This window comes from Lissotriton vulgaris, unplaced genomic scaffold, assembly GCF_964263255.1.
Source record: "Lissotriton vulgaris unplaced genomic scaffold, aLisVul1.2 SCAFFOLD_289, whole genome shotgun sequence".
Taxonomy (NCBI): domain Eukaryota; kingdom Metazoa; phylum Chordata; class Amphibia; order Caudata; family Salamandridae; genus Lissotriton; species Lissotriton vulgaris.
In genome coordinates, this window is record NW_028246260.1 from 851634 (window position 1) to 862053 (window position 10420).

Consider the following 10420-nt stretch of genomic DNA (forward strand, 5'->3'; position numbering starts at 1 on the left):
ATGCTTCCAGGGGCTCGGGAAGTGAATTAAATACTATTTGGAGGCATTAAATGTTCAAGCAAAAACAGGTGATTGTTGACAAAAGAGATAACACCCCCCCATTACGTCATGCTTCAGAAATGTGGAACATGGTCTGTTTTCAAATGTTTCATTTTTGAACGTCAGTTCACATTTGTAGGTGCATCATCAGTGTTAGAGCTAAAATTAGCATGTTTAAAGTGATTTTCATGCTTCCAGGGGCCCTAAACACAAGATTTATGGAATGGTTAAAAGTGCATGAAAATGGCCAATTTACTCACTCTGAGTTCTCAAAAAGGGTTTCTTCACCCCGGGAAGTTAATTAAATACCATTTGGAGGCATTTAATGTTCAAGCAAAAACGGCTGATTTTCGACAAAAGAGATAACACCCCCCCATTACGTCATGCTTCAGAAATGTGGAGAATGGTCCGTTTTCAAATGTTTTATTTTTGAACGTCAGTTCACATTTGTAGGTTGATCATCAGTGTTAGAGCTAAAATTAGCTTGTTTAAAGTTATTTTCATGCTTCCAGGGGCTCGGGAAGTGAATTAAATACTATTTGGAGGCATTTAATGTTCAAGCAAAAACGGCAGATTTTTGACAAAAGAGATAACACCCCCCATTACGTCATGCTTCAGAAATGTGGAAAATTGTCCATTTTCAAATGTTTTATTTTTGAACGTCAGTTCACATTTGTAGGTTGATCATCAGTGTTAGAGCTAAAATTTGCATGTTTAAAGTTAGTTTCATGCTTCCAGGGGCCCTAAACACAAGATTTATGGAATGGTTAAAAGTGCATGAAAATGGCCAATTTACTCACTCTGAGTTCTCAAAAAGGGTTTCTTCACCCCGGGAAGTTACTTAAATACCATTTCGAGGCATTTAATGTTCAAGCAAAAACGGCTGATTTTTGACAAAAGAGATAACACCCCCCCATTATGTCATGCTTCAGAAATGTGGAGACTGGTCCGTTTTCAAATGTTTTATTTTTGAACGTCAGTTCACATTTGTAGGTTGATCATCAGTAATAGAGCTAAAATTAGCATGTTTAAAGTGATTTTCATGCTTCCAGGTGCTCGGGAAGTGAATTAAATACTATTTGGAGGCATTTAATGTTCAAGCAAAAATGGATGATTTTTGACAAAAGAGATAACACCCCCCCATTACGTCATTCTTCAGAAATGTGGAACATGGTCCGTTTTCAAATGTTTTATTTTTGAACGTCAGTTCACATTTGTAGGTGGATCATCAGTGTTAGAGCTAAAATTAGCATGTTTAAAGTGATTTTCATGCTTCCAGGGGCCCTAAACACCAGATTTATGGAATGGTTAAAAGTGCATGAAAATGGCCAATTTACTCACTCTGAGTTCTCAAAAAGGGTTTCTTCACCCCGGGAAGTTAATTAAATACCATTTGGAGGCATTTAATGTTCAAGCAAAAACGGCTGATTTTCGGTAAAAGAGATAACACCCCCCCCCCCCATTACGTCATGCTTCAGAAATGTGGAAAATGATCCGTTTTCAAATGTTTTATTTTTGAACGTCAGTTCACATTTGTAGGTGGATCATCAGTGTTAGAGCTAAAATTAGCATGTTTAAAGTGATTTTCATGCTTCCAGGGGCTCGGGAAGTGAATTAAATACTATTTGGAGGCATTTAATGTTCAAGCAAAAACAGGTGATTGTTGACAAAAGAGATAACACCCCCCCATTATGTCATGCTTCAGAAATGTGGAACATGGTCCGTTTTCAAATGTTTTATTTTTGAACGTCAGTTCACATTTGTAGGTTGATCATCAGTGTAGGGGCTAAAATTAGCATGTTTAAAGTTAGTTTCATGCTTCCAGGGGCCCTAAACACAAGATTTATGGAATGGTTAAAAGTGCATGAAAATGACCAATTTACTCACTCTGAGTTCTCAAAAAGGGTTTCTTCACCCCGGGAAGTTAATTAAATACCATTTTGAGGCATTTAATGTTCAAGCAAAAACGGCTGATTTTTGACAAAAGAGATAACACCAACCCATTACGTCATGCGTCAGAAATGTGGAGACTGGTCCGTTTTCAAATGTTTTATTTTTGAACGTCAGTTCACATTTGTAGGTTGATCATCAGTGTTAGAGCTAAAATTAGCATGTTTAAAGTGATTTTCATGCTTCCAGGGGCTCGGGAAGTGAATTAAATACTATTTGGAGGCATTTAATGTTCAAGCAAGAATGGCAGATTTTTGACAAAAGAGATAACACCCCCCCATTACGTCATGCTTCAGAAATGTGCAACGAGGTCCGTTTTCAAATGTTTTATTTTTGAACGTCAGTTCACATTTGTAGGTTGATCATCAGTGTTAGAGCTAAAATTAGCATGTTTAAAGTGAGTTTCATGCTTCCAGGGGCCCTAAACACAAGATTTATGGAATGGTTAAAAGTGCATGAAAATGGCCAATTTACTCACTCTGAGTTCTCAAAAAGGGTTTCTTCACCCCGGGAAGTTAATTAAATACCATTTGGAGGCATTTAATGTTCAAGCAAAAACGGCTGATTTTCGATAAAAGAGATAACACCCCCCCATTACGTCATGCTTCAGAAATGTGGAAAATGGCCCGTTTTCAAATGTTTTATTTTTGAACGTCAGTTCACATTTGTAGGTTGATCATCAGTGTTAGAGCTAAAATTAGCCTGTTTAAAGTGATTTTCATGCTTCCAGGGGCTCGGGAAGTGAATTAAATACTATTTGGAGGCATTTAATGTTCAAGCAAAAACAGGTGATTGTTGACAAAAGAGATAACACCCCCCCATTACGTCATGCTTCAGAAATGTGGAACATGGTCCGTTTTCAAATGTTTTATTTTTGAATGTCAGTTCACATTTGTAGGTGCATCATCAGTGTTAGAGCTAAAATTAGCATGTTTAAAGTGATTTTCATGCTTCCAGGGGCCCTAAACACAAGATTTATGGATTGGTTAAAAGTGCATGAAAATGGCCAATTTACTCACTCTGAGTTCTCAAAAAGGGTTTCTTCACCCCGGGAAGTTAATTAAATACCATTTCGAGGCATTTAATGTTCAAGCAAAAACGGCTGATTTTCGACAAAAGAGATAACACCCCCCCATTACGTCATGCTTCAGAAATGTGGAAAATGATCCGTTTTCAAATGTTTTATTTTTGAACGTCAGTTCACATTTGTAGGTGGATCATCAGTGTTAGAGCTAAAATTAGCATGTTTAAAGTGATTTTCATGCTTCCAGGGGCTCGGAAGTGAATTAAATACTATTTGGAGGCATTTAATGTTCAAGCAAAAACGGCTGATTTTTGACAAAAGAGATAACACCCCCCATTACGTCATGCTTCAGAAATGTGGAGACTGGTCCGTTTTCAAATGTTTTATTTTTGAACGTCAGTTCACATTTGTAGGTTGATCATCAGTGTTAGAGCTAAAATTAGCATGTTTAAAGTGATTTTCATGCTTTCAGGGGCTCTGGAAGTGAATTAAATACTATTTGGAGGCATTTAATGTTCAAGCAAAAATGGCAGATTTTTGACAAAAGAGATAACACCCCCCCATTACGTCATGCTTCAGAAATGTGGAACATGGTCCGTTTTCAAATGTTTTATTTTTGAATGTCAGTTCACATTTGTAGGTTGATCATCAGTGTTAGAGCTAAAATTAGCATGTTTAAAGTGAGTTTCATGCTTCCAGGGGCCCTAAACACAAGATTTATGGAATGGTTAAAAGTGCATGAAAATGGCCAATTTACTCACTCTGAGTTCTCAAAAAGGGTTTCTTCACCCCGGGAAGTTAATTAAATACCATTTGGAGGCATTTAATGTTCAAGCAAAAACGGCTGATTTTCGACAAAAGAGATAACACCCCCCCATTACGTCATGCTTCAGAAATGTGGAAAATTGCCCGTTTTCAAATGTTTTATTTTTGAACGTCAGTTCACATTTGTAGGTTGATCATCAGTGTTAGAGCTAAAATTAGCCTGTTCAAAGTGATTTTCATGCTTCCAGGGGCTCGGGAAGTGAATTAAATACTATTTGGAGAAATTTAATGTTCAAGCAAAAACAGGTGATTGTTGACAAAAGAGATAACACCCCCCCATTATGTCATGCTTCAGAAATGTGGAACATGGTCCGTTTTCAAATGTTTTATTTTTGAACGTCAGTTCACATTTGTAGGTGGATCATCAGTGTTAGAGCTAAAATTAGCATGTTTAAAGTGATTTTCATGCTTCCAGGGGCCCTAGCACACAAGATTTATGGAATGGTTAAAAGTGCATGAAAATGGCCAATTTACTCACTCTGAGTTCTCAAAAAGGGTTTCTTCACCCCGGGAAGTTAATTAAATACCATTTGGAGGCATTTAATGTTCAAGCAAAAACGGCTGATTTTCGACAAAAGAGATAACACCCCCCATTACGTCATGCTTCAGAAATGTGGAGAATGGTCCGTTTTCAAATGTTTTATTTTTGAACGTCAGTTCACATTTGTAGGTTGATCATCAGTGTTAGAGCTAAAATTAGCTTGTTTAAAGTTATTTGCATGCTTCCAGGGGCTCGGGAAGTGAATTAAATACTATTTGTGGGCATTTAATGTTCAAGCAAAAACGGCTGATTTTTGACAAAAGAGATAACACCCCCCCATTACGTCATGCTTCAGAAATGTGGAAAATGGTCCGTTTTCAAATGTTTTATTTTTGAACGTCAGTTCACATTTATAGGTTGATCATCAGTGTTAGAGCTAAAATTAGCATGTTTAAAGTGAGTTTCATGCTTCCAGGGGCCCTAAACACAAGATTTATGGAATGGTTAAAAGTGCATGAAAATGGTCAATTTACTCACTCTGAGTTCTCAAAAAGGGTTTCGTCACCCCGGGAAATTAATTAAATACCATTTGGATGCATTTAATGTTCAAGCAAAAACGGCTGATTTTCGACAAAAGAGATAACACCCCCCCATTACGTCATGCTTCAGAAATGTGGAAAATGGTCCGTTTTCAAATGTTTTATTTTTGAACGTCAGTTCACATTTGTAGGTGGATCATCAGTGTTAGAGCTAAAATTAGCATGTTTAAAGTGATTTTCATGCTTCCAGGGGCTCGGGAAGTGAATTAAATACTATTTGGAGGCATTTAATGTTCAAGCAAAAACAGCTGATTTTCGACAAAAGAGATAACACCCCCCCCATTACGTCATGCTTCAGAAATGTGGAAAATGGTCCGTTTTCAAATGTTTTATTTTTGAACGTCAGTTCACATTTGTAGGTTGATCATCAGTGTTAGAGCTAAAATTAGCCTGTTTAAAGTGATTTTCATGCTTCCAGGGGCTCGGGAAGTGAATTAAATACTATTTGGAGGCATTAAATGTTCAAGCAAAAACAGGTGATTGTTGACAAAAGAGATAACACCCCCCCATTACGTCATGCTTCAGAAATGTGGAACATGGTCTGTTTTCAAATGTTTCATTTTTGAACGTCAGTTCACATTTGTAGGTGCATCATCAGTGTTAGAGCTAAAATTAGCATGTTTAAAGTGATTTTCATGCTTCCAGGGGCCCTAAACACAAGATTTATGGAATGGTTAAAAGTGCATGAAAATGGCCAATTTACTCACTCTGAGTTCTCAAAAAGGGTTTCTTCACCCCGGGAAGTTAATTAAATACCATTTGGAGGCATTTAATGTTCAAGCAAAAACGGCTGATTTTCGACAAAAGAGATAACACCCCCCATTACGTCATGCTTCAGAAATGTGGAGAATGGTCCGTTTTCAAATGTTTTATTTTTGAACGTCAGTTCACATTTGTAGGTTGATCATCAGTGTTAGAGCTAAAATTAGCTTGTTTAAAGTTATTTTCATGCTTCCAGGGGCTCGGGAAGTGAATTAAATACTATTTGGAGGCATTTAATGTTCAAGCAAAAACGGCAGATTTTTGACAAAAGAGATAACACCCCCCATTACGTCATGCTTCAGAAATGTGGAAAATTGTCCATTTTCAAATGTTTTATTTTTGAACGTCAGTTCACATTTGTAGGTTGATCATCAGTGTTAGAGCTAAAATTTGCATGTTTAAAGTTAGTTTCATGCTTCCAGGGGCCCTAAACACAAGATTTATGGAATGGTTAAAAGTGCATGAAAATGGCCAATTTACTCACTCTGAGTTCTCAAAAAGGGTTTCTTCACCCCGGGAAGTTACTTAAATACCATTTCGAGGCATTTAATGTTCAAGCAAAAACGGCTGATTTTTGACAAAAGAGATAACACCCCCCCATTATGTCATGCTTCAGAAATGTGGAGACTGGTCCGTTTTCAAATGTTTTATTTTTGAACGTCAGTTCACATTTGTAGGTTGATCATCAGTAATAGAGCTAAAATTAGCATGTTTAAAGTGATTTTCATGCTTCCAGGTGTTCGGGAAGTGAATTAAATACTATTTGGAGGCATTTAATGTTCAAGCAAAAATGGATGATTTTTGACAAAAGAGATAACACCCCCCCATTACGTCATTCTTCAGAAATGTGGAACATGGTCCGTTTTCAAATGTTTTATTTTTGAACGTCAGTTCACATTTGTAGGTGGATCATCAGTGTTAGAGCTAAAATTAGCATGTTTAAAGTGATTTTCATGCTTCCAGGGGCCCTAAACACCAGATTTATGGAATGGTTAAAAGTGCATGAAAATGGCCAATTTACTCACTCTGAGTTCTCAAAAAGGGTTTCTTCACCCCGGGAAGTTAATTAAATACCATTTGGAGGCATTTAATGTTCAAGCAAAAACGGCTGATTTTCGGTAAAAGAGATAACACCCCCCCCCATTACGTCATGCTTCAGAAATGTGGAAAATGATCTGTTTTCAAATGTTTTATTTTTGAACGTCAGTTCACATTTGTAGGTGGATCATCAGTGTTAGAGCTAAAATTAGCATGTTTAAAGTGATTTTCATGCTTCCAGGGGCTCGGGAAGTGAATTAAATACTATTTGGAGGCATTTAATGTTCAAGCAAAAACAGGTGATTGTTGACAAAAGAGATAACACCCCCCCATTATGTCATGCTTCAGAAATGTGGAACATGGTCCGTTTTCAAATGTTTTATTTTTGAACGTCAGTTCACATTTGTAGGTTGATCATCAGTGTAGGGGCTAAAATTAGCATGTTTAAAGTTAGTTTCATGCTTCCAGGGGCCCTAAACACAAGATTTATGGAATGGTTAAAAGTGCATGAAAATGGCCAATTTACTCACTCTGAGTTCTCAAAAAGGGTTTCTTCACCCCGGGAAGTTAATTAAATACCATTTTGAGGCATTTAATGTTCAAGCAAAAACGGCTGATTTTTGACAAAAGAGATAACACCAACCCATTACGTCATGTGTCAGAAATGTGGAGACTGGTCCGTTTTCAAATGTTTTATTTTTGAACGTCAGTTCACATTTGTAGGTTGATCATCAGTGTTAGAGCTAAAATTAGCATGTTTAAAGTGATTTTCATGCTTCCAGGGGCTCGGGAAGTGAATTAAATACTATTTGGAGGCATTTAATGTTCAAGCAAAAATGGCAGATTTTTGACAAAAGAGATAACACCCCCCCATTACGTCATGCTTCAGAAATGTGCAACGAGGTCCGTTTTCAAATGTTTTATTTTTGAACGTCAGTTCACATTTGTAGGTTGATCATCAGTGTTAGAGCTAAAATTAGCATGTTTAAAGTGAGTTTCATGCTTCCAGGGGCCCTAAACACAAGATTTATGGAATGGTTAAAAGTGCATGAAAATGGCCAATTTACTCACTCTGAGTTCTCAAAAAGGGTTTCTTCACCCCGGGAAGTTAATTAAATACCATTTGGAGGCATTTAATGTTCAAGCAAAAACGGCAGATTTTCGATAAAAGAGATAACACCCCCCCATTACGTCATGCTTCAGAAATGTGGAAAATGGCCCGTTTTCAAATGTTTAATTTTTGAACGTCAGTTCACATTTGTAGGTTGATCATCAGTGTTAGAGCTAAAATTAGCCTGTTTAAAGTGATTTTCATGCTTCCAGGGGCTCGGGAAGTGAATTAAATACTATTTGGAGGCATTTAATGTTCAAGCAAAAACAGGTGATTGTTGACAAAAGAGATAACACCCCCCCATTACGTCATGCTTCAGAAATGTGGAACATGGTCCGTTTTCAAATGTTTTATTTTTGAACGTCAGTTCACATTTGTAGGTGCATCATCAGTGTTAGAGCTAAAATTAGCATGTTTAAAGTGATTTTCATGCTTCCAGGGGCCCTAAACACAAGATTTATGGATTGGTTAAAAGTGCATGAAAATGGCCAATTTACTCACTCTGAGTTCTCAAAAAGGGTTTCTTCACCCCGGGAAGTTAATTAAATACCATTTGGAGGCATTTAATGTTCAAGCAAAAACGGCTGATTTTCGACAAAAGAGATAACACCCCCCATTACGTCATGCTTCAGAAATGTGGAGAATGGTCCGTTTTCAAATGTTTTATTTTTGAACGTCAGTTCGCATTTGTAGGTTGATCATCAGTGTTAGAGCTAAAATTAGCTTGTTTGAAGTTATTTTCATGCTTCCAGGGGCTCGGGAAGTGAATTAAATACTATTTGGAGGCATTTAATGTTCAAGCAAAAACAGCAGATTTTTGACAAAAGAGATAACACCCCCCATTACGTCATGCTTCAGAAATGTGGAAAATTGTCCGTTTTCAAATGTTTTATTTTTGAACGTCAGTTCACATTTGTAGGTTGATCATCAGTGTTAGAGCTAAAATTAGCATGTTTAAAGTGAGTTTCATGCTTCCAGGGGCCCTAAACACAAGATTTATGGAATGGTTAAAAGTGCATGAAAATGGCCAATTTACTCACTCTGAGTTCTCAAAAAGGGTTTCTTCACCCCGGGAAGTTAATTAAATACCATTTCGAGGCATTTAATGTTCAAGCAAAAACGGCTGATTTTCGACAAAAGAGATAACACCCCCCCATTACGTCATGCTTCAGAAATGTGGAAAATGATCCGTTTTCAAATGTTTTATTTTTGAACGTCAGTTCACATTTGTAGGTGGATCATCAGTGTTAGAGCTAAAATTAGCATGTTTAAAGTGATTTTCATGCTTCCAGGGGCTCGGAAGTGAATTAAATACTATTTGGAGGCATTTAATGTTCAAGCAAAAACGGCTGATTTTTGACAAAAGAGATAACACCCCCCCATTACGTCATGCTTCAGAAATGTGGAGACTGGTCCGTTTTCAAATGTTTTATTTTTGAACGTCAGTTCACATTTGTAGGTTGATCATCAGTGTTAGAGCTAAAATTAGCATGTTTAAAGTGATTTTCATGCTTTCAGGGGCTCTGGAAGTGAATTAAATACTATTTGGAGGCATTTAATGTTCAAGCAAAAATGGCAGATTTTTGACAAAAGAGATAACACCCCCCCATTACGTCATGCTTCAGAAATGTGGAACATGGTCCGTTTTCAAATGTTTTATTTTTGAACGTCAGTTCACATTTGTAGGTGCATCATCAGTGTTAGAGCTAAAATTAGCATGTTTAAAGTGATTTTCATGCTTCCAGGGGCCCTAAACACAAGATTTATGGATTGGTTAAAAGTGCATGAAAATGGCCAATTTACTCACTCTGAGTTCTCAAAAAGGGTTTCTTCACCCCGGGAAGTTAATTAAATACCATTTGGAGGCATTTAATGTTCAAGCAAAAACGGCTGATTTTCGACAAAAGAGATAACACCCCCCATTACGTCATGCTTCAGAAATGTGGAGAATGGTCCGTTTTCAAATGTTTTATTTTTGAACGTCAGTTCGCATTTGTAGGTTGATCATCAGTGTTAGAGCTAAAATTAGCTTGTTTGAAGTTATTTTCATGCTTCCAGGGGCTCGGGAAGTGAATTAAATACTATTTGGAGGCATTTAATGTTCAAGCAAAAACAGCAGATTTTTGACAAAAGAGATAACACCCCCCATTACGTCATGCTTCAGAAATGTGGAAAATTGTCCGTTTTCAAATGTTTTATTTTTGAACGTCAGTTCACATTTGTAGGTTGATCATCAGTGTTAGAGCTAAAATTAGCATGTTTAAAGTGAGTTTCATGCTTCCAGGGGCCCTAAACACAAGATTTATGGAATGGTTAAAAGTGCATGAAAATGGCCAATTTACTCACTCTGAGTTCTCAAAAAGGGTTTCTTCACCCCGGGAAGTTAATTAAATACCATTTCGAGGCATTTAATGTTCAAGCAAAAACGGCTGATTTTCGACAAAAGAGATAACACCCCCCCATTACGTCATGCTTCAGAAATGTGGAAAATGATCCGTTTTCAAATGTTTTATTTTTGAACGTCAGTTCACATTTGTAGGTGGATCATCAGTGTTAGAGCTAAAATTAGCATGTTTAAAGTGATTTTCATG